This window comes from Pelodiscus sinensis, chromosome 2 (assembly GCF_052426305.1).
Source record: "Pelodiscus sinensis isolate ZL-2025 chromosome 2, ASM5242630v1, whole genome shotgun sequence".
In the NCBI taxonomy this organism is placed as follows: domain Eukaryota; kingdom Metazoa; phylum Chordata; order Testudines; family Trionychidae; genus Pelodiscus; species Pelodiscus sinensis.
Window position 1 is genome coordinate 52,729,045 of NC_143053.1, and position 25,386 is coordinate 52,754,430.

The window sequence follows — 25,386 nt, forward strand, 5'->3', positions numbered from 1 at the left end:
TTCCTCTGGGGAAATATTCTCAGCAGAAAAGCTGGGAATCCTACAGTCGATAAAAAAATAAATAAATAAAAGTGAAAAACAGGAAAAAGAATTTCTGAATAAATACAGCTATGAAGAAAAGACTGATATGCTTACAAACACTTTTTATACTATCCGTTACATCTTTTTATCAGAGAACTGTTCAACAGTGTGAGACTCGTTTTGATGCTATGTCATTCAAAAGAATACAAAATTTCCAAAGGCTGTAACTGATATGAAATCTCTCTTTTAAAATCTAGCTGGTACTGTTATATCAACTGTACAGTTGTAGCACAAGTTAAAGTAACTATAAACAGTAATGTTTTCAACTAATAATATCTTGAATAGTTTTTTTATCTTGTAATAGGCAAGTTCAGATCACCCCATAACCAGAGTGTAATGAAATTGTCAACATTTTCTTCATTTCTTCTTTTCCTGACAAATGGTGTGAACATATCACCTTTTTCTCTTAATGGAAAACCTAACTGGAATACATCAAAATGCTATTAGGTTTTTCATTTTCTACCACAATTTAATGCTGGGGAATGCATGCAACCTTCATCTACGCACCACTGTAAAATATACCCTGTCCCTGATAAAATGACTGCAATGGAAAATCAAACAGAATTGTTCTCTGTTTTGTATTGCTATTCCTTTGTTACAGTGTCTTTTTTGAGTATGTGGTGGGGGGAGAGGGGGGACAGAGGAGGGGGAGGGAAGGAGGGTGGACTAACAGGGCTACATGAATACACATTGGTTATGTTAACTAAAATGTGTTTAAAATATTCTTACATAATTTTAAAGTGCAAATATGTTTAATTAAAAAGTCTTCAGCACTAACGCTACTTATGTATACACTGCATTTTTTATAGAAAGGATGAAGCAGAAATCTACTTACCATAAATTTTAGAGGATGCTGATTGGAGTATTATGTGGAAAAGGGAGAAAAAAGATCAAGTACCTTTATCCCAAGGGAAATATCTGTAACCTATTCATTGTTTAATTCATTTTATCATGGACTAAACCAATAATGGGATATACAATAAATCCAAGCTTGCATGCACAAAATGTATAAGTCAGTGCAGGGACAGAAAGGAAAATTCTTTCACCTATAAAATTATACCTCCCAAGGCCTATTCCTATATTTATTGAAGGTGTCTGCCTTTAATGGGAGCAGGATTGGGCCCTTGTATTTTACCTTAAATGAAAAAATAGAAAGCTGTAGGTCAGCATGTTTGCTAGAATCACAGTTCAACCTGAGTACAAAGTGCAGGAGCATGATAGTCAACTTCATAAGTAATTGTACTTTCCTAGGGCAGAGAAATTTAAAAAGAAAAGAAAACAGGTACAGTTCTAGCAGCTCTAAACCAATTGATTACATTTTTAAAATTCAGATTTATTTGATAATGCAGAAATTAGTTGCATCCTTCAAGCCAAATTGAAACTAATGAAGCAAAAGAAAACAAAAATCTTTCTAATGATTGAAAAAGCAAAACAAAACCCATCAGAGAAAAGAAACAAATTGCAGAAACAGCTTGATGTGACACAGAAGAACTAAAATGAGACTTCAAACATAAGGTTTCAAGAATAAAAAACACTTAAGCGTTTTGAAAAAACCATCAAAGTTACAAGCTAGTATTTGACTAAAGGTAAGATTGGATGTGCAAAGTAGCTTCCTACAATCCAGATTGCAATGTCTGAATAAAAATATCTCAAAATAAAATTAAGATGTTTGATTTTTTTCAATGAGGTAAGTACCTCAGGATACTCTATAAAGTAATTTTGATACCAAGAATTGTGTATATATATGGTTTAGTTTTATTTTGTTTCAGTATGAATGCTGCTGCACATCAGATATAGTTTTTCTGCTAAGATGTGAAGAAAAATAATCAGAACTGTCTTAGAACTCTTGATCTGATTTATTTTGAAAGTTCTGCATAACAGAACTCATTTAAAGTTTTGGTCAGATGTTACAATGTAAAATAACATCATCAACTTTTGCTGATGAATTGGCAGTTAAAGGTGTAACATTTCTGAGCATCAGAAACATAAATCAATTCCTTTGAAAATACTGGGTAAATAAAATATGCTTTCTCTATACTAAACCACAGAGTGTACAATTTTACACTCACCCTGAAAAATAAATAATGTAGATAGGACAAAAGATTAAAGTTATTGAAAAACACTTTTTAAAATACAAAATTGAATATAAAAAGTCATTCTGTTGAATATTGTGTAGATTTAAGTGCTGCCTTTGTTGCAGTGCTGCAGCATCTGGATCTGGTCCACTGAGGCTGCAACAGTGGCTATAGACAGTGGTTCTCCTCTTCTCCATACTCATCACAGTGATGTAGCTATTGTCTCAGTCAGAGATATTGTCAGCCCTTAGGAAAACCAGAGATCAAATGTAGAGGTCATTAGCTAACACCTTGTGGTCTTGCTGTAATCACATCCCAATTGCATACATCGCAATTTACATAGCATTACCCATTATGCTTTGTGCTGCAATTTTGCTTTTGGAGGTCGCTCTAACTTGATTAACTCTTTTTAAAAAGTGCACTTGCTTAGCATCAAAGCCATGCATTTACAAGTTGTATGATATCCCTTTATGGCAGTTTCTATGAAACCAAAGTGCTGTGTTAAATTGTACTGGGACTCCTGAAAATGTAACCATATTGGAGAGAAAAAAAAAAAGAGGTAAGACCCAGAATCTTCAAAAACATGTCCATTGTAGGATTAGTCCATTCCTGTATTTGTAAACCACAATAGAGGTATTTTAGAATAGCTTTTTATAACCTACTTGTTTGTTTTATTTTTAATTAGAGACCTGAACTGTATTCCTCCCTTATTTATTTTCTTCAGCATTAGCTGTTCATAGTGGATGTTCAATCCACTAGGTATGTGTCAGAATTTGGATTGGATACCCATTATCGAGATTGATAGCAGTTATCAAACCTCAAAAAATGTGTGTGTTCTCTTTTAAATATTAGCTGTCATGGTATGATAAGTTGTGTTGGATTGTATGTTGCACAGTATAACGCATAGCCCAGTGGGGCACAGTTTTAAAGATGAACACACAATATTTTAACTTCATGACAAAATATAGAAACAATGCACACACACAAAATTCCAGGAGTCAGTATCTATTCAAGATACATTAAAATTGTTCACCACTATCTTTTGTGTTCTATCTTGATTTAATTGAATTAGTAATATGGAAATTGTGTTTTCGCATCTGATAGACTGGATAAAATTTGCTGAAAATTTGAATAATTAGTTAAGCAGAATCTGTACAAAGGTTATAAGCTACAGATAAATGCAAAATACAGGAAAGAGCAAGTGCAAATTGACCTGTATTATATAGGAGGGAGGGGATAATCAAGCTCTGTTATGCATTTTACAGGATATTGGTCAGCCAAAACAATGTGAGATGCTTGGAAAAGGTAATCCATAATGCATTTTCTGGATATATGTAAAATCCTTCCCATTTTGAAAGAGTAAAATCATTTTTTGTGCAGAGTAATTTCTTTTTTATTTGATTTAATTAGAAAATCTTGGTGACAAGTTATTGTATTTAGCAACAAAAATTAATACTGTTACTGCTTAAGATGAAATATGCACAGGTGCATTCAAGCCCTAATAGCATCATTTTAGTCTGGTAGTGCAGTCCTTTTCTTACACGCTTAAATAATCTCAAAACATTTTACATAGATTTTTCTGCAGAAATTTACACATTAATGCAGTCTAATTGGCTACTATTGCAGCCTTGAATGCTATCTGCAATGTTCAGACATCTTTAATAAGGAAGCTCCAGAACAGTTTTTGGCTTTTAAATGGGGACTTTAAAAGTACGTAATTGTCCCTTTGTGCGTACAAACTAACAAAAACACTTTTATACTGACAGAGGTTTGCTGCTCTTATTTATTTTTTTTATTTTTTATTTCTTTGAAAGGTACTGGTGAAGAGTTCACTTCTGGCAAAGTAAAATGTGGTGTTCTAATTAAGTGGAAAACTTGAAAAGGGAGGCTTTTTGCAGAGGGGTCTCAATTGCTTCTTGTAACCTTTCTGAAAAGGGCAGAGTGTTAAAACAAACCTCCCACTTTTATTTCAAAAGGAAAAAAAATCAGAAGCTAAAGATAATCTCTCCATTAGTATTATTAATAGTGTTCAGCTTTCTTCACATGCTTTAGAAACAGACAGACTTGTCATGAGCATCACATTTGCAAGCGCTGTCACAGCTACTGAAGGCTCTGGTAAAAGCACAGAAGTGTGTTAACAGTAACTGCAAGCAGCCTTTGGGGAACAATAGGCTTACCTATACTGTGCCCAGCTATTCAAAAAAACAAGTTGCTTTATTATACTCCATACTCGCTTTAGTGCTCATATAGTGCTTGACCCAGCCTCATTTTTTGAAGTACTGTCACCAGTTCTAAACACCTTTTTCATTCCCTTTGGATTAGCTAATTTGACTGTTTCAACATTCACCAAAGAACATTGAATTCACTGTCCAATAGATTCTAGTACTAGAGAAAGGAACCTTACTTCAGAGGTTCTTCCATTTTTCCTCTGCAAACACATTTTAAGATTTGGTTTTCTTTATCTAAAAATTATTTAATTATCTTGACAGATACATGTTGCCGCTAATTATCTAGGAAAAGTTCTTGGCATTAAGACAACAGCAAAAAGTAACCCAGAATTTTGAAAACAATTGTAATAGTATCATTAGTGCCATAAAACTTCTCAAGCACGTCAGGATCATTCAGCAATAACAATGTAGGATACAATTATAAAAGCCTTGCCTAACTAGGAAGTAATTTATGTTTGGATTTGGCTTGTTGTTTAGGTAATTAATCTGCCCTGTGTTGGGGGCATGGTTGAACAAAAATGCATTTTAACATGCTTTGTGGATGTTCATGTCTTAAACTGTGCTATGGAAAGCAGGCTAGCTTTGCATGACTATACTTTGTTTGCTGCAATAAAGCAATTGATGCAGCATAATCAAGTTGAATAACTAATCAGCTGGAAAAGGGTGAGAGATCTTTTTTGTTTGGTTCTTAAATCAAGTAAGTCCCTAACTGGCATACTTGACAGGATTAAGCAAGAAGTAACTGTGTAGGCAATCTAATAATCTGTTTTAGGCAGAAGTTAATTTTGTCTACCTTCTACATCTATTGGGAGGCAAAGCTATATAGTAGGTAAACAAGGCATACTGTATTTAAGTATGGCAAACGAAACAAATGGGACTTGAGCAGTTTTTATGGGAATTTGGTATTCTATTTCAATTAAGGTATAGCAAAGAAAAAATATATACTGCCAAATGGTATTTTAAATATTCTGAGAGCAAGGCCTATATATGTAGACTTTAACTACCTTGGGCAAGATGCTCCAGAAAGGTCTTATCCCTGAGAAATTTTTGTAATACAGGAAGGACAGCCTCATTCTAAGACCAACAGCTATTGCCTGTGTACCCTCTGCATTTCAGTTCCTTGGGTAAGCAAGAAGCAATGGGCTTCTCAAAATCTGACCAAATATTTGTATGATAGGATGAAACCATCACACAGAAAAAAAATCCGTCTTTGCAATTTTTTTTCCACATTTCTGCTTCTCATCAATGAGTAGGTGGGAAGGCATCTAGTCAAACGATACTTCAGAGAAACAGAAGCACAAGGGAATAATTATCCCTGCTGTAAGGATACTATATTGAATGGTTTCTTATCTGCAGAGACTAAAAATGTGAACAAGTCCCATGACCACACAGATTCTCCAACTGTTAAAAAATTAAGAGCTGAATAAGGCAGTTTCAGATAATCAGGAAAAAAATAGTTTTCCTCATCCACATTAAGATCCCCAACGGGGAAATTGAGCAGGTGGCCAACAGATAGTCGAAAGCAGTGCCCAATGGTCCTCAGGACTAGAGCTATATAAATGTTGTGCTGCAAGGCAGGTGCTACGAAGGAAATATATAATTCCGGATTCAGGAAGTGGGCTATTTGCCAGTTTTATAAAACAGCCAGCACCAGCCAACCAATGAACCAAAACATCCTTCATATCAAGGGAATGATTTTAACCAACTTTTTATCTCAAGAAATTTTGCTTTGGGTATGTCTGAGGTCAGAAGTGAAATGAAATGTCAGCCAAAGCTTCACCTTCCATATAATATAGAATAATATTGTTAGGATAGTCTGATTACCAATTGCCTTTTTATGAAATGAAGCCTCAGATTTAATATCGTGGGATCCTGATATTTCCCCGCTAGCAGAGGATGGGCCCCTTTAGCAACAACTATGAGTTCCTTATGTAAAATAAAGTGCAAAGAATGCATTTCTTCCTGCCATGAGTTACACCTGGCTTGTGGATAAAGATAATGGCTCTAGTCCCTGTTGCTTCCATTTCTTCTTTTCTTGTGATGACTTAATTCATCACAAACAGGGAAAGCAATAAAAAATATGGAAGAAGCAAGTGCAGCAGCATGAACATAAAATGCACCTTTTATATATTCAAATTCATATCCAGTTGTAGAAATATTCATGACTAATATTAAACTAAGCCCAGAATTAAGCGAAATGCAACAGACATATATTGAAGTGAGCATTTTATTATGTGCCATGTCAGTCAGATTAAAGAAAAGAGTGCATGACACCGACAGGATATTGCATGTATATCAAGCAATCTATTTATATATGACAGGGAGGGTTTGATTTCTGGAAGGAGTGACAACCCAGTGAAATAACTGCTCGCCTTCAAAATTACTATAGCATAAATGTATGCCCTTTAGAATACAATTTTAAATTACAATTAACAAAATGTAGATAAATATGTTTTGGAATCAATAGTGACATACTGAATAGAGGAAGAAGAAATAATCTGTAAAGATACAGAGAGGTTGCTTAGAGTCATCAGCACCCAAGATCTAAAATACTGAATGAGAGAAGCAAAGAGTAGGTCTTTGAAAGTAACTTAATACAAGTGATGATTCATTAAAGGCCTTGAAGTGTGTGTCTGTGTGGCTCTGGTTGCCTTTGTTTCATAACCTAGAGATAAAATATAGAGATAAATCTGCTGTCTTTTAGCAATAAGTGATCTGTATGTTAGCCTGTTTATAAAAATAAGCAATAACATCTTACTTGCCTTACTACTGTTTCCAGTCCAATTACAGTTTTAGTTTTATTACATACATGTTTTTGCTTATTTCTTCCCAGGTGTACCATTGAGTAAACAACTGAAGAAACAGGCTCATATGCTAAAAATTGGTAATTATTGCATCTTTCTTCTCTTTTTTCCCCTCTCCTACAAAAAACCTTTTCTGGAAAAATAAGCAAGAATGAAAGCTGAACCCACTAACTTAATTTCTATGATGATAAAGTCCACTGGAAGAGAATGTTTTTGAGTTCACAATCATTAACCTTGGATGCTTATACAAGGCACAGAGATAAAGAACACACAGTGGTCCATTGACTTTATTTCCTTTTTTCTAGAATTATAATTTGTTGTATGACTCTTACATGTTCCCAGGTTTTTCTGCATAGAACACATATAGAGACCATCTGACCAGCAGTCCATAAAATATGTTAAATAGAAAAGAGGAAATTCTGCGCGAAATACATCAAGCTGCATTCTGTAAGCAGTAATGAGAATGACTGTAGTCAACTCTCTTCCTGTTATTTCCATGAGGTTTCAGCAATATCAAAGTGGTACATTTGGGGGAGCTATAGGACAGATTCAATCAGGGCTGGCTTTATATATCAATAATTTCAAACTGTATTTTCTCATAACCTTTCCTTCTTTGTTCAAAAGGGGACTTCCATTTTAAATTGTAATCTATGACTTTTGAAACGAATGTTAAAGTGTCTCGCCGACAAATTCTTCTGGTTGGTTTTCTTCTCTCTCCTTTCTTTCTCTCCTTTTGCTGTATTGAAAAGCCATCATGGTAGTATTATATGGAGGTGAAAGGTACTAGACTTTTAGGTGACAATTAAGCCCCCATTTGTTGGTGGGATTGCTATGGGGATTATGTATTTAGGAGATGCTAATCAGAGTTCTACACGGATGTCAAAATTTAGCATATATTAGCTACTTACAGCTAGAGATTAAACCATTTCTACAACCCACTGCTAACATTTTAGTCTGAATACTTTTTACTTTCAAATCTCACTCTACATTAAGCTTGATTACTTGTGGCTTCGTAATGCATTTGCTAATATCACCTTAATCCTTCTGTGGCATTATATAGTATAACAATGAATAATGACCCACATACAGGAGCAGTTGTATCACAAGATCCAAGGAAGATTTAGTACAAGGAAGCAAAAAATCCAGGGTTGTCATGCTAATAATTATATCTTGGGCTCAGAAAATCCTGGCCTCTGACTAGATAAAAGCAGCTAACATTCAAGGAGAATATTTACCTTTGTTTAACAGATCCCAAACTTCTGTTACAAACAGGTGTTTCCTGTACCAGCGCTTCACACTGGTGTGGATGCAGATTTATAAACTGTTTCAACTTGGGCTATGGAAGTTATTTAAAAAAAACAAAAACTAAAATGAGAGTGGCTTAATTTTAGTAACATTTTAAAGGTAATATTTTAGATTAAAGTGTATATTTCTAATTTAATAAATATGCTTTGGAATTTACAATTCCCTTTTTCATTTTTTTGAGTTAGTAAAACATTAAATTAAAAGTGGGGTACTGTGGTTGAAACTGCTATGTACCTTAGTGAAATTTTACCTTAACTGTTTGGACAGAGATACCAAAGCTCATGTAAATGTAAATAAATGTTGGTTTACTACTAGGCCTGCCAATGGGGAATGGGGAGGAACTGGGACAGTTACTCTGAGGCCTGATAATTAAAAGGGGCCTGGGGATGTGGTTACTCTGCTCCTGTGGAGAGCAACTTTAAATAATTGGTATGCTCTCCTTCAGAAGTGGCTGCATTTCATGTAAATTAACTAATATAACTCTCATTTTGAAGAGAAATAACTTTTGGGGTCAAAGAGAATATATCAAAGCAAAATGTACTTTATAGTTATGAAAGGATTTAATGTAAACTCTTATAGCTTTGGTCAGCTCTTAAATTAGGGGATTTATCATCAAAGCTTCTGATTCTCTGTGAGCAAGTTGGGACCAAACCATGGCGCTAACCCTTTAAAGGTGCATTAGAGAGAGAGAGAGAGAGAGAAAGAGAGCGAGAATAATAAGAAACAAAAGTGTAGATTCACAAAAATGTTTAGACACCTCTCTCATATTCATTTCAGTGGTATTTAAGTACCTAAGTACATTTGGGAATCAAGGTCAAACAGTCTTTTTCACTTCTACTTGGAGCAAGTATAAGAACATAAGAACTGCCATACTGGGTCAGACCAAAGGTCTATATAGCCCAGTATCCTGTCTTCCAACAATGGCCAATGCCAGATGCCTCAGAGGGAGTGAACAGAACAGGTAATCATCATGTGATCCCTCTCCTGACATCCATTTCCAGACACACAGAGGCTAGGAAAACCATTCCTACCCAACCTGGCTAATAGCCATTGATGGACCTAACCTCCATGAATGTATCTAGTTCCTTTTTGGACCCTGTTGAAGTCCTGGTCTTCATAATATCCTCTGGAAAGGAGTTCCACAGGTTGACTTCAGGTTTTCCTGCGGGAAGAAAAACTTCCTTTTGTTTGTTTTAAATCTGCTACCTATTAATTTTCATAAATTTCAATTAATAGTGGATATATGGAGAACAGGCATTGCAGAACTGGAATTGAACCACAAACCTTCCAGAGAATCCCATTGCAGCAGGGTCCATCATAAAGAAGGCCTTGAATTGTAAACAGATGTTCAGTGTCTCAATTTACCCAGACGTGAAATGGACTAATTGTGGATGATATACTGATGTACGAGTCTCTTGTGTCTGTAATATACCTCTTTGGTTTTTTCAGACTCTTTCAAGTCATGTAGTTTCAGGAGATAAATGTTTTGGATTCCTTTGAGTCAGAGTTGGATTTCCATTTAAAGTTGTTAGGATTTTGATTTTTGAACATACAGAGGGAAAGGAATTGATCAGCTGTCATTTATCAGTACATGTGCACTAAGTCTTATTTATTACTACATGTACTAGTGTTTGTTATTCTCACATCTACGTTGATTAGAGAGATCTTCTGGTCCTCACTTTTTTATTTTTCCTCTGAGGTTTTACCATCATTGATGCTTTGTTTGAATTTTATTTTTGTGGAAGGAATGGAGATTTTTAGCCCAGTAAGGGACATACATTTGCAGGATCATTCTCATTTCTCAAATTCTCTGTCGAGAAAGCTAATCAGCCAAGACTGTGTGTTGTGCATTGAGAGATTGCCACTTCTCTGGACTTCTAACATATACAAATCAGTCTTAACATATATGCAGTTTATTTCTGATTTCTAAGAAAGTAATTTTTTCCTTGGAACAATGAAGATATAGTTAACCATTCTCAGGTGAAGTGACAAACCAGTTCTGTTCTTCTGTCCACTGACATCAAAAGGTAAATATCCATTGATTTCAATACAGAATTTGGGAACTAAAGTAATAAATGGTACCTTCATACAGTAAGAGGAACAAAAACAAGTTACAAGAACATAATGGTTGCTTGGTTAGGCACTTATGAGTGATGAAACTCATACAACCTGAATCCTCCCATTGAGCGTATAAATTATGTTACAGTCTTTAGTGACATGGTCACATACTATGCATAAATAAAATATATGATGGTGTGTGTTACTCACAACACATCATATTATACAAAATGTACTGCAATCTTAGATATGTGTTTGTAACATTCTAAATATTTTTCATTATTGTACACATATAGCAAGTAGTGTATATTCTAATTTAGAGGTGGGCAATCATTTTTAAAAGGGGGCCACTTCAAACATTTTTGAAGTGGTCTCAGGCCACCCCGGAAGGCTCGGGCCTAGGGCAGAAGGGGTGGTTGCCAGGAGACTTCTCGTGTTCCCCCACCCATAGATTCTGATTGGCCTGGGAGTAAGGGAGCATGTGAAGTCTTTGCCCCCTGCTCCTGGCACCGAGAAACAGTCACCAGCTTTTTTTAAATATCTGGCGGTTCCTTCTAGGTGCTGCAGTGGGAGGAGACTTCATGTGGTTCCCTCTCCCCCAGGCAAATCAGGACCTGGAGGCAGGGGGCGTATGTGAAGTATCTCTCCTCCTGCCCCCATGCTGCCAGGGTTGCGTGGTGGCTAGAGAGAAACACTGGCTGTTTTAAAACTTTGCTTTCTCCCTTGCCAAGGTTTCGTTTGGCCTGAGGGTAGGGGAGTGGCAAGGCAGCCTCAGGCCAGATCCACTGGCTTGGCTAGCCAGATTCAGCCTGCAGAGGCCCCTTTGCATAGGTCCCTGTGCTAGTGAAACTGAGTCCACTGATAAGAAAAATATAGTCATAGACATATCAACTTTAAGGTGAGAAGGGACCACCATGATCATCTAGTCTGACTTCCTGCACATCACCTAACTCACCTACTGCTATAACAGATTCCTAAATCCATGGTTTTTAAAACCATGTTGTATTTTATCCAAATTATGATTTATCTCCTTAACTACTTGCTCTTTCAAACATTTTTCTAAGACTTGCATGCTATTGAGGTAAAATGAACAGGCCTGTAGTTTCTTGGATCGCAATTTCCCCCCTTTCTTAAAAATATGTACTGTGTTAGCAATTCTGAAGTCATAAGGTGCAACCCTCAAGTTTACAGATTCATTAAAAAACTGAGTCCACTGATATGAAAAGTCTACCATGAGCTTCTTTTTAATCCAACAGTCTACAGGCCAAGTCTAGCAGTGTAATAGAAATCTTTCCTGGCATATATAGGCCACCTAAGATTTAGCTAAACTTTTTCATCATAAATTCCCTTATTCCCTGCATTGCACCTAAGGAAGGCTACACTACATGAGCAGTTCAAATTACTTTAGCGCTAACTGCTTTTATCTATGGCCACAGGGTTCACCGGAATTATCGTTCTGATCCAAAGCCCATTAAAATGAACAGGAGTCTTTCTAATGATTTCAGTGAGCTTTGGATCAGACCTAAGCATTTGGACTGAATCCTGCTTCCATTAAAGTAAATGGCAAAACTAATATTGATATCTTTGACAATAGCATGACACCCTTGTAAATAAAAATAAACTAGGAAAAATTCTTTAATTTACTTCCACACATTTCTCTTCCAACAAAGAATTAACCTGATTGAGACATCCATTTCCTTCTTGACTAGAAACTAGTGCACTATAAATATCTACTTAAACTCTGTACAGTTGATACACATATCTGTTTTCAAATTTATACCAATTATATATTGGCACTGTGTTTTTAAAACTTCATTTCTAGGAGCAAATTTATACTCACCCACATGGCAAAAACAATGATAGTTTTATTTTCTTATGAACTTTCACTTCATTAGCGATTAATTCCCACTTAAATTTGCTATCCTAATTAATCATTTACATTACTGTTTCAGGTGTTCTGGCTAATTAATATTATAACCTTCATTGTATTGTGTCCAACAGAGAAGATTTTTGTGGACATAAATTTCTCAGATTTTGCAGTATGCAGATGCCTTAGCTACCTGTGTTAACCTCTTAAAAGAAGAATTGTTGCTAATCTTATTTCATTTCAGCTGATGTTTTTTGTTCTTCTGAATTTTCTTGAAGAACTGTCATGGATTTTCTTGTAGAAGTTATCTTCCCTCATTCTTTCTTAGAGAATCTGCATTCCTTTTCTTCTTAAAGTAATCTTATGTGTACTATAATTGAACTTTGTCCTTACCTTCCTCTTGTCCATGTTAGAAAATCGTGGAGCTTTCATTTAACTTTTTTGTAACTTTGCCTAATTCTTAGTTATGGTCTAATTTCAGTAGTTCTGTCTTCTCTTCCCTCTTTTTTCCCCTTTCCAAACTAGGCCAACAATATTCTTTTGTGCAGTTTTGCCTCATCTTCTCATACTCAATTTCTTTTCTTTCCTAATCAATGATTGCTTGGGATATCCAAGTCTAATGAGTTTTTTTCATAAATCAGACATATTTTAACTGTCACTTGAGTGTGCTGGGTTTTATATTCAACCAGTGGCACACTCCACAGGTAGAGTAATTGAGAATGGTCAGTAGCTTCTAATCTCTGCTCTCAGAAGCACTGCTAGAAACTCCTGGCCATTTTAGACTGTGGCTAATGCTATCTTGTATTGGAATCCTTGACTACTCTTGCCAACAATGACTTATGCTGCTGTGACTTCTCCAGAAAGCTAAGGAATGCCAGCCTTTTCTTTATTATTAGGGTTTTGCTCCAGTCTCCCATGCCTGTTCAACTCAAGGTTGGACAACTGCTGTGCTCTTTATTAGGAATTATACCATAGACATATTTATACCTCCAGGAATGGTCCTCCAGCTGTACAACTAGCTTCCTCTGGATATCTAATGTGTTAACTGTCTCAGATGAAGGGATAAAGCCAATCTTGCTGGTCATACATTGGTTTAACTATGAACCCTGAATAGAGTATATTTGTTGTTTTTGACTGAAGCAGGATTAAGCATAGGGAAAAGGGCAGTTGTTTTTGTTGTCTGCTGTGGACAGTTTTAATTCAGCTTTCATTTAGTGTTTTTCATGCATGCATATGCTCCAAACTATAATATAACAGTCAGTGGGCAGGAATAATATGAAGAAATGCACATATGCCAACGGCACAACACTCTGAAAGTTTGTCAGTACAAATTATAAGAACTATATCCAAGCAGTTTTCGGAGGAAATCTCGGTTTCTGCAGTGTAATACATAAATTCAGAGTAGAAAGGATCAGGTTTAAAGAAGGTAAAAGGGATTATGTCCTAAGTGATCACAAACTGAAATATCCTATTTATTTTACATTTTTCATTACGCTTCAACAGATGTATAGCAGAATCCATACATGACAAATTTGCTCCAGATATGATTGCAAAAAAATGAAGGAGACAGAACCAGCAAATGATTCAATAGATAAAGAAGTTAGGATATGTTTCATGAAGTGTTCCAAATATGCATTTCAGTGGAGCGAGGATGATTTGAAGCAGCTCATGTGATTCAGAGAACAGGCCATGATTGTGTCTCCTTTATAAAGTAGGCTATGAGAATCTTTCTTTTCTCTGAGGTACTACCACCAGTTTACACTCATCAACATTAAATGAGGCATAGTTGTACATAGAAGTTTATAGAGTAGTTAGGAGCAAATGCTATGTGAGAATGTGAACAGATTGTGCCTTTGGCAGTCAGCTAATCTGTGACTTTCACTACTTCTAATAAAGCTAATGTCTAAGTAGACCTGCTCCTGATCTTTCACTTGCATATATTTGAGGCCAATATATAATGTGACCATGTTCATTTTTGCATAACAGTCCTTATTTTTTGAATATGCAGCACAACTGATCTCTTAAATCTGAACTTAACAAAAAATAACCTAAGGGTTTGATTTCTACGCAGGGATAAAACATGGAACAATGCAGTAATGAGCCCCCAAGCTTTAATGATTGGGATGAAGACATCTAAAATGTAAAACCAGTTTAAACCAGTATAGTGGTCTGATTCTGCGCTAATGTACTGTATTGTTGCTGAATGCAGTGGCAGATACCAGTATGGGTCATGGGGCAGAAAGTTACCTTCAAGGTATGGTAGCAGGGGGCTAAAGTTTTCAGCTACTTATTTAAAAGTGATCTTCCTTCCTGTCCAAACTGAGGAGGGGGAAAAGAGAATTAATAGTTTCAAAGAATTCAAGGACAAAAAGAGACCATCTAGTTTGTCCTCCTGTATAATGCATTTCACCCAGTTATTCTGATATTGATCCAAAGACTTGTATTAGGCTAAAGCCCAGAAAATAAGTCAGTCTTGATTTGAAGACATCAAAGGATCACCCTCACTCTTGAAATGCTGTGCTGAATTTTTAATTTGAATTTTTTACTTTCATTTCTAAGCATTAGCTATTGTTTTACTTTTTTTCCTGCTAGATTTGGCACACCTTTAGCACTTACACCATAATCATGCCAATCTTTTTGAGAAACTGAAGAGATTTAACAATTCAAGCTGCTGCTTCCTTTTGTCAGGCATCTCAACTGCACCTTGATTGCCCCAAATCCCCACCCCTACACTTTCCTCTGGGCCAAAAGACTCCATCTGCCCTCCAATCACTTACAAAAATTTCCATCTTTGCCTGAACAACTTTTACAACATGGCCACACATGTACAGTACAAACCTCAGTGGCATATGGAAAACTGAAAATCTGGGGGCAATATAAATAAGTTGATATCAAAATAAAAGAACAAGGGGCACTCTCTTTATCAGGCTGGTATGGGTATTTGCAAGTCTGCAAGTAAAGACGTAATATTCCTGAGGGAACAAGGGATGGTGGGTGGTGATGTGAGGAGATGAAAAGATTACTTTAAATTTTCATTTCCCCCCATCCTGTATCTTTCCATAGTGAGAGCCTAATACCTTAATCCATTCGGTTCTGGAAAGGGGAGTGAATGTATATGAGATAACATTTAGCTGTTGGAAATATTGTCCTGGTAAATATGAGCTACTACCAGCACTGGAGATTAATACCTCAAATGAGGAGGAATCAAGCTCAGGAGGCTGATCTTTAGGTGTGTCCTTAGCGTTCAATAAAGAGAAGTTTGGAGAAGCAAGGAGATTAAAATTCAAACGATCCATCATTCTTTTTGGACTGGCCCATAAAGAACTGAAGATTGGATTTCTTTTCAGGAGGCTGACAGAGTTGAGCAGAGGATAGATTGGATGTCACAGGCTAGCAAGGCAATTGCAAGCCAAAGCAGGGGCACTATGGGCAGAGAAGGACTATCTATGATTCCTCCCTCTTCCTTTCCATCTGAGATGGAAATTAGGATTTTACATCTACTTTGCCCTTCAGTTGGGCATGTGCAGGAAGGATCCCCTGAGGATCTTGGGTCCCATTCATAGTTTGGCCACAGACATCTTGTATGACTCTGGGCAAGTCATGTAATCAGTTCTGTGTCTCAGTTCCCTGTTATACGACTGTGGAACTAGGGTGCAGCATAAATTGACTTTTGCAAGATCACATATGTAACATTCAACTTTTTTTCAAACTAGGGTACAGCGATATACCAAGTGCCTTTAACAGCTATACCTGGAATGGAAGGGCCGATCTGAAACAAAGTCAGGTCTACGACTCCTCCCTCCTCCCTTCCATATGAGATGGCTGCACTGATAGACAAGGTGGAACAAGGGGTGCCTCTTGCCACATTTTCTGAAAAGCCAGGAGACAGACACCTTTTCCCTCCTTTACAGCAGCTCAGTCAAAGGAGTAACAGTTCGTTACTAAGAATGTCTTCTTCCAGAAACTTCCCTGTTTGCTTAGGAAGGGGACAAGGAAAAAGTGTCATACTCTAAAGCTTAAGTACTTCGCAAGTACCATGATATTCAGCCTATCCTTCAGAAAGTATTCTTTTGCTGTCTGGTACACAAAAGATACTAAATATTGCAGTAATCCCAACAGCTAAGATAGCAGCAGTAACCATAAAGAACATCAACAGCCAACAGATGTTCCTCTCACTTAACGAAAAGGCAACACACAGAAACCTGTCAGGGAACATTTTAACTTGTCCACACACTCATTAATGGATTTTAAAGTCACCAAATTGTTTCAGGCCAATTCCACAAGCCAGCTACATAGGGAAGCCTTAGAACTTAACTTCATTTACAGGTTTGATTCCTATCACAAAGATATGAATAAAGACATTGGCTGGGTGACCCACAACATTCCACATCCCAATGACATAAAAAAACCAAACAATGAGTGCTTAAGAACAATTTGCACCTTCTCTATCAGTTTCATGTATTCTAATCAACTATTTTGTTCCCCTTTCTTCTTCTTTTTCCTTCTCTCCCCACTCCATCCCCTATTTATTTAGAAATGGGACCTTTAATAACTCCATTCATCTGAAGAAGTGGGTTGTGCCCACAAAAGCTCATGATAGCATCTACATGTTTTGTTAGTCTTTAAGTTGCTAAAAGACTATTTGTTGTTTTTTAAGTTTTTAACGAAGATAGTTTGAGTTGATGTTATATAACATGCAGAGCCAGTTGAAGTGGAAACCTTGGTAGTATAGCTGTGTCTATTTAGTTTTATTGGGGTGGAGGGAGGGGAGATGAGGAAAAGGGTTATCCTTTTCCATGATGGTTTAGAGATTTGTTCCAGACTAGTAGCCTATGGGCTGAGGAGATGAGAATTCAGTCAGATATAGAATGCACAAAAAAAGTATGACAAATTGCAATGACAAGGTTGTGTTAGTAGCTTATGATGTAGTGAAATGAAATCCTGACCCAGGGAATACAGACAGTCATGTGCTATGTGCTGGGTTCAGAGAGAGAATGATGTAGCCAGAAAAATCACCACTACCCTCACTGTCAACCTATAACACTCGGCTCATCAGTAAATTAAGTCATTTCTCTTGCACCCAATATTAAAGAGTAGAATGATGCATTTGGTATTTAAACATCATGAAGTACGTTATTAGATATGCACTGCTGGAATTGAAAGAAGTACAATGTTTTGGTCGTGAGCCTTCAAGCTTGCTGACTGAAACATTTAACATTTTTATGGCCACATGTGTGTGTCCGACAGATGCAGCTTTAACAGAAACACCAGAGAGAGACATCCAGGAACTTTGGGAAGTTCAGATGCAGATTCTGAATCTCTTAGAACACACTCACAATTTCTTCTCTATTCATTGTAGCCCAAGGTCCAGTGTGCTTCAGCAGCAGCACGTGAAACTACGAGCTGTGAACTACAAACTGTAGCATGTTGGGAGAATTTCCTGCTTCCTGCCAGAATATGCCCTCTGCCTCCCCTGCAGGATCTCCACACTGACTGAGCTGGAAGCATGTAGGCTGCAAGTAGAGAAGAGGCTGCTGAACTGTAATTCTGTTCCATGTTCTTTACAGAATAAAGGCTCTTCCTGGTTGTTTGTTGGACTGGGCCTGGTTTGAGGTGCGCACACACAGACACATAATGCAGGACACATAAAGGAGCCTCAGGCCTAGTCTCACAGGCTATGTCTATACTGCAGAGCTTTTCTGAGATACCAGAGGTATCCCAGAAAAGCTCTGCCACGTCCAAAGACAAGCGGACATGGTTTTTTTGGCATCCCTGTAAACCTAATTCAGGGATGTTCCAAAAGAGGTCCCCCCCCCCTGACATTTGGCCCCGTGTAGAAGGGCCAAATATCGGAAAAGCCTCTTTTGGAAGAAAAACAAAAAGATACGCAAATTGGTCTACACTGGGACCTTACTCCGAAATTAGCCCCCAAGGCAAAATTTGTAAGTGATGCATCTGCACTACCAAACCTGTCATTTCAGAATAAGGGGCTGTGGAATTCGAACTCTGTAGTCCTATTTTTCACAAGGAAACATATTCCTTGTGAAATATTCCTATTCCTGAACTTGTAAGTCTGAAATAACTTGAGTGTGGATGCTCTGGTGCTGCTGATTCAAACTAATTGGCCTCTGAGAGGCCTCTTGCAGCTCCCCAAAGTGCTTCCTGGGGCTCTGAGTCTGAGATCACGCGTCCACATTAACAGAGCCTGCCTGAGACTACATTCAATTCTTCCCTGTAAGTGAGGACATCGGACTTTGACAACAGAGGCATGTAGATTAGACTATCCGGCATAGGAAAATGAAGCGGTGATTTAAATAATTGCCGCTTCGTTTAAATTTACATGGCTGCCGCGCTGAGCCGATCAGCTGTTTGTCGGCTCAGCGCGGTAGTCTGGACACGCGGGGGTCAACATCAAAGGCATTTGTCGACCACCCAGGTATGAGAAATCTCAACTGCATACCTGGATGGTCGACAAATGCCTTTGATGTCGACCCCCGCGCATCCAGACAACAACGCTGAGCCGACAAACAGCTGATCGGCTCAGCGCGGCAGCCATGTAAATTTAAACAAAGCGGCGATTATTTAAATCGCCGCTTCATTTTCCTATGCCGGGTAGTCTAATCTACATGCCTCTGTCACCAGAGGCATGTAGTCTAGACGTACCCTAAGTGGCGTCCTTGAAGTCAAGGGGACTATTCATGTGAATAATAACTATTCATGTCTCTAAGGGTTTGTAGGTTCATGCCCTATATTTTACTAGAAAGAGAGTCAAGCTGCAAAGTTCATACCTTGATTTCTGGCACCCTAATCTTCAAATAAGTTTGGCTCCAAGATGTTAAATGGCCCGTTTTAAGAGGGGGCATCTTTTACAAAATTTAGATCTGGATTCAGGTTCATGTTTGAATATCTCTTAAATTTGCAGGTGGCCAGATCTGGGATTATGATTTGGGCCTGTCTCTGTAAGTTTTATCATAAAACTCTTTTAAACCTGTTGTATCATACTGGTTTACATCTTGCAAAGATGAAGTGTGCAAAGCTAAATTAAAATATTCTCCAAGAGAAAAAACAACCTCTCTCTTCAAGTAGGTCTTGTATAATGTGGACTGAATTTTTCACAAGCGATCATACACATCTCTTGAGGTGAGAGGGCAATGTCTCATCCAGAGAAGCTAAGCAGTTCTAGCAGAAGAAGACATGTGGTGCACTTGTCCTTAGTAGAATTAATTTAGATACGGGTTGGACCTTCCTGGTCCAGCACCCTCGGGACCTGACCAGTCCCAAATGAGGGAATTTGCCGGATTAGGGGAGGTCCCCTACCACCAGTCTCCCAGGATACTGCCCCTCCCTCTGGCTGGCTCTGCTCCAGCCTCATGGCCACAGGGTTCCAGCCTTGCTGCTACAGGGCTTGGCCTCAACATGGTGCTATCAGTCATCTGGGGATCTCCAGGGACGTGGCTCCCCAGCCACCGTGGCCCCACTTCTGCCCTGCCTGGACAAGGGTCCTTGGGGACAGGGCTCTGTGGCTTCCTTACTTCTGTCCCACCTGGTGCTTCCCGAGGACTAGGTTTTGCAGTTGCCCCACTGCTAGTGCTCCCTACCAGGGTTTCCCAGGGACTGTGCTCACTGGCTGCTGGTGACCTTGCTGCTGCCACATCCTGCCAGGGCTCCCCTGGGATGGGACTCTGCCGGTGTCCTGATGCTGCTGTGCAGAAATGGGGCTCTGAAGGGGCAGGGCTCACTGGTCCTGCTACTGTCCTGCCTGACCGGGACTCTTCAGGGTTGGGGCTCACCAGTCTGATGGCGGGGATCCCCTCTGCTGGACTCCCTGGCTGGGTTGCATTCCCAAACACTGGGGCTCTCTAGTCCAGCAACATCTGTGATCTTGCTGGACCACAGATGTTGTTGGACCAGAGACTCCTGTATTTAAGTATCAGATGAATAGCTGTGTTAGTCTGGATCTGCAAAAGCGACAAGGAGTCCTGTGGCACCTTATAGACTAACAGATGTATTGGAGCATAAGCTTTCGTGAGCAAAGACCCACTTTGTCAGATGCATGTGGTGGAAATTTCCAGAGGTATATATAAATATGCAGGCTAGAATAACACTAGAAATAACTATGTTAATTCAGTCAGGGAGGGTGAGGCCCACTTCTAGCAACTGATCTGGAGGTATGAACTGCTTTTGTAGTTGGCTAACCATTCACAGTCTTTGTTTAATCCTAAACCGATGGTGTCAGATTTGCAGATGAACTGTAGCTCAGCAGTTTCTCTTTGAAGTCTGGTCTTGAAGTTTTTTTGCTGCAGTATGACTACCTTTAAATCTGCTACTGTGTGTCCAGGGAGATTGAAGTGGTCTCCTACAGGTTTTTGTATACTGCCATTCCTAATATCTGAGTTGTGTCCATTTATTCTTTTACATAGGGACTGTCCAGTTTGGCCGATGTACAGAGCAGAGGGGCATTACTGGCACATGATAGCGTATATTACATTGGTAGCTATGCAGGTGAATGAACCAGTGATGGTGTGGCTGATCTGGTTAGGTCCTGTGATGGTGTCACTGGTGTAGATATGTGAGCAGAGTTGGCAACTACACTTGTTGCATGGATTGGTTCCTGAATTAGAGTTATTGTGGTGGGGTGTATAGTAACTGCAGAGCTACAGTTCATCTGCAAATTTGACACCATCAGTTTAGGATTAAACAAAGACTGTGAATAGCTAGCCAACTACAAAAGCAGTTTCTCCTCTCTTGGTGCCTCACCCTCCCTAACTGAATTAACCTCGTTATCTCTAGCCTTATTCTAGCCTGCATATTTATACGTGCCTCTGGAAATTTCCACTACATGCATCTGACGAAGTGGGTCTTTGCCCACGAAAGCTTATGCTCCAATACATCTGTTAGTCTATAAAGTGCCACTGGACTCCTTGTCACTCCTGATTTAAGAGGTTCAAGCTGTACCACCAAATTCCCTAGATCTATTTTAAGGTTGAAGACAGGGATATATCTTGCTGAAGTTTGGAGCACCCTGCTCTGTGCTTCTTATTCATACTGTGTTATAATATAATATAATATAATATAATATAATATAATATAATATAATATAATATAATATAATATAATATAATATAATATAATATAATATAATATAATACAGCAGTGAAAAAAACCATGAATCTGCATGTTTTTGCAATTTCACACATGCCCGGGTTGTGTGAATTCCATGTTTTTCACTATAGATGGTATAAGAAATGTATAGACCCATGGAGTGTGTGCCACTCTGTAAATTATATTAACATTTGATTAAGTAAATGTTGACTAAACCTGACCTCAAACTGGATTTTTTTTTCAACAAAATTACAATGAGACCACATGTGTCTGACCAATTTAAATTAAACAAATTCATTTTTTCACAGACCCACATAAAGTATTTTAAGGGAAAATGCCACTTAATAGTATAAGGCCTACTTCCTGGCTTTATTACTGATTGAAATTGCCCAAGATAAATTCAGTATTCAAAGAATTTCCTGTGACATGAACATGACTGGAGAAATAATTTTCGACATTAAATTTGGTGAACTGCTGAACTTTGTTAATATTTTTTGCAGTGTTCAATTCATTTTTAATAAATTGTACAAGCACTGGCAGCACAATGAAGTCCAAAGCCCTAAGATTGAAAGTCTGAACAGGTCAAAAGAAAAAAAAAGTTGGCTTGAGATCTTGTGCCTGTTAAAACACTAACTAGAAAATTAGGCAGGAAAAACAGTTACAAAAATATTGAAAGTATCTTTGATCAGCTGGTTGAAGAGAAGTATCATGACAAACAGGAAATTACAAAGAATAACTATTTTGACTGTAGTGGAAATAGCGACTTAGGTAGCTTCAATTCAAACTAGGTACAGAATATTTTCCTGGAATTTAAAGGAAAGGTATCCAGATGTCTAAACATTCTACTCAATGTGGCTTTTATTTCAGTTTTGGCAAGTCTTCAGAAAACTGGTAGACAAGTTTAGCTGGAAGACTTTTTCCAGCATATTTACATAATTTCATACATATTTTATGCTTCTGCATTACATCTTTTGGCAGTGGTCATATTTAATTTTAAGATTCTCTTAAAATATTACATATATTTGTATGAATTATTTCATTGCCCCATGTCAAAGTACTTTATATATTAAGAAAACATTTAGGCCTGTGAATGGCTACAGTAAACACAAATGAGGGTAATCTCTGGAGAAAGACATTACCAAGTATTCAGTGAAGTGTCCCTATGTAACTATAACATACTGTTCTCAAATGAGTTAAAAATGAACAGTGGTGGAATAAAATTGTTGTATTTCATTAGGCTACAACCACGTTTTGTACTCTGTATTTCTAAAATAAAATGTCAAGTCACCAAACTTTGTGGGTCCACTGAAAAATCAAAATAATGGCTCTTGCTTGGAAAACCAGGAGAGAGAAACCTGACACCACAGCAAATAGCACACCCAGATAATAAAATAAATGCAAATATGAAACAAAACAGGTGGGGTCAGCAATTATGTACTTGAGAGCAACTTCTTTTAGCTAGCAGCTGTTGCATAATAAATAGCAAGGACAATATAGCACTTTATGCCCCAATCCTACAAGTTTTTGAATGACATCTGATCTCACTGATATCAGGTAGGGCAACCAGCAGCTTCCAGGTAATGCTTAATAAATTGTTCATTTGGGCCCCTATAGTTTATTGGAATTTCCTCCCCTCCTTGCCATGAATCTACTTGTCTGTCTAGCTTCCCTGGTCTTTCACACTGGGGCCTTTATTTGTCTCATAATTATTTTAAGTTTGAGTCCAAAACACTTTAAAAAAATCTATTTTTCAAATAAATGTATCTGTCACACTATGTCCCTGGAAAAAAAAGACATCTGGCTTTTCTTGAATGTTTATCCATATTTTACATTCTGTGTTTTTAATTAAATGAAGAGTGTAGAAGGGACTGTTTATACAATATGTGTATATGCAATTAAGGGGGAAGAGAGGCCCCTTTCAAACATAATCAACTGGGAGATAGCAAAATTATTATTCTGGATCTTGTTCAGAATTACATACAACTCAGATGAGTAAAACAGCAGATACTATTGAAAACCAACTTTATTTTCCTCCTCTGTCTCGCAACAAAGACAATGGGAAAAAGACAGAGATCTAAGTATAGATATAATAATAATTTAATAATACTGTGTGCTTGTACGGTACCTCCATCTGATGATAACAATACACTTTACAATGAATATTTAATCCTTGTTAATTAAGGTATGTATTTTGTTCCTTCTTCAGATGAAGAAACTAAAGGCTAGAAAAATGTAAGACCACAACTTCCAGCTTAATTTAACTTCATTGGGGTTGCTGGATACTCTGGGTATGTCTAGACTACATGGCTCTGATGACAGAGCCATGTAGATTAGTTTACTAGACATTTGCAAATGAAGCTGTGATTTAAATAATCGCCACTTCATTTAAATTAAAATGGCTGCCGCGCTGAGCCGATCAGCTGTTTGGTGGCACAGTGCAGTAGTCTGGACACTCTGCGGTCGACATCAAAGGCATTTGTCGACTGCCCCGGTAAACCTCATCCCACGAGGCATAACGGGGCGGTTGACAAATGCCTTTGATGTCGACCGCGGAGCATCCAGACTACCGCGCTGTGCTGCCAAACAGCTGATCGGCACAGCACGGCAGCCATTTTAATTTAAATGAAGTGGCGATTATTTAAATCTCTGCTTCATTTGCGTATGTTTAGTAAACTAATCTACATGGCTCTGGTGACAGAGCTTTGTAGTCTAGACATACCCTCGGTGACCACTTTCAAATTAAATTTAGCCTGAGGACCAGATTCTTGAAGGTTTTTAAAATCAGGTTTCATTAAAATCAGTGGCTCTGGGTAGAAATGTCTTAGCCCAGGTCCCAGAGGAATGGCATAGCTTGGTATGGATCTCAGAGCTTCTGACTCCTACACTTTAAAAAAACTCTCTAAAGTGAAAGCGGCTATTCTAAATTCTTACAACCGGAGAGTGACTGGGAAAGTTATGAGCCTTTTCATTTGCAGCAAATGTATTTGTTTGGTTGTTAATTCAATATGATGATGCCAGGAGCTCCTGATGCGCTCTAATACAGTACAGTTTCACTCCCCCTCTGTGTTACTCATCAAGAGGGAATATTTGATATTTGATATACTATGTTTGTAACTTGCCTGGGGACTGAGAGAGACACCTGAGCTGACAACATTTTAAGTAAAATAGAAGTCCACACAGCTACGCTTGCTTGCACTTTCAGTCTTCTGATAGATGTATAGAAACCGCATAATATTTCAGTTCACCACTGTTTAAAGCCTACAACAGCTCAGCTTTGTCCTCGTCAACCTGCAATCATATAAAAAGTGTGGGCCAGAGGCAGGGCCATATTAAGGCACAGTCATTAAACAACCATGCCTAGAACTTCAGCTACAGGCATAGGATGACTCACCCTCTCTGTTTTTTTAAAAAAAATCTAGTCTGGAAGAAAGATATGAAAATGTGAACCGATGCCTGAGTTTGCAGCCTTCTTAAAGTAATAGCTCAAGAGCTGTGACCTTCCCCATTAATCTGAACTATTAAACTTGGTGGCATTTTAAGGAGAGGTGGGGACATGACAGGAGGTGGAATCATTGTGGAGTACATTTGGAGCGTTCCACAAGCCCTATATTGTCTTTGCTTAACCATGGAAACACACGGAATATGGATGCTGCAGGCCCCAAATATCCGTGAAAACCTTCGAAGTAGGAATAAGAGATCTTCCGGAAAAGGGCTTATTTTCTGGAGAATCACGTCTAGACTGGCGCTTTTCTCCGGCTTATCCCCAAGCCGGAAAAAAGCGGCAGCCATGTTAATGCAAATACCACGGGGGATATTTAAATCCCCCGTGGATTTTGCTATTCCGAAGTCTACATTAGCATCCCTTT

At 38.0% G+C, this 25,386-nt stretch overlaps 1 long non-coding RNA gene across 1 annotated transcript; it reads left to right on the top strand.

Annotated features, from left to right (window-relative positions):
* The first annotated feature begins 1,307 nt into the window (after positions 1-1,307).
* Positions 1,308-18,670, top strand: LOC142826709 (uncharacterized). The gene is made up of 3 exons (XR_012900915.2): positions 1,308-1,667; positions 7,218-7,268; positions 17,778-18,670. It is a non-coding gene; the product is annotated as an uncharacterized LOC142826709 (long non-coding RNA).
* Positions 18,671-25,386: the final 6,716 nt, after the last annotated feature.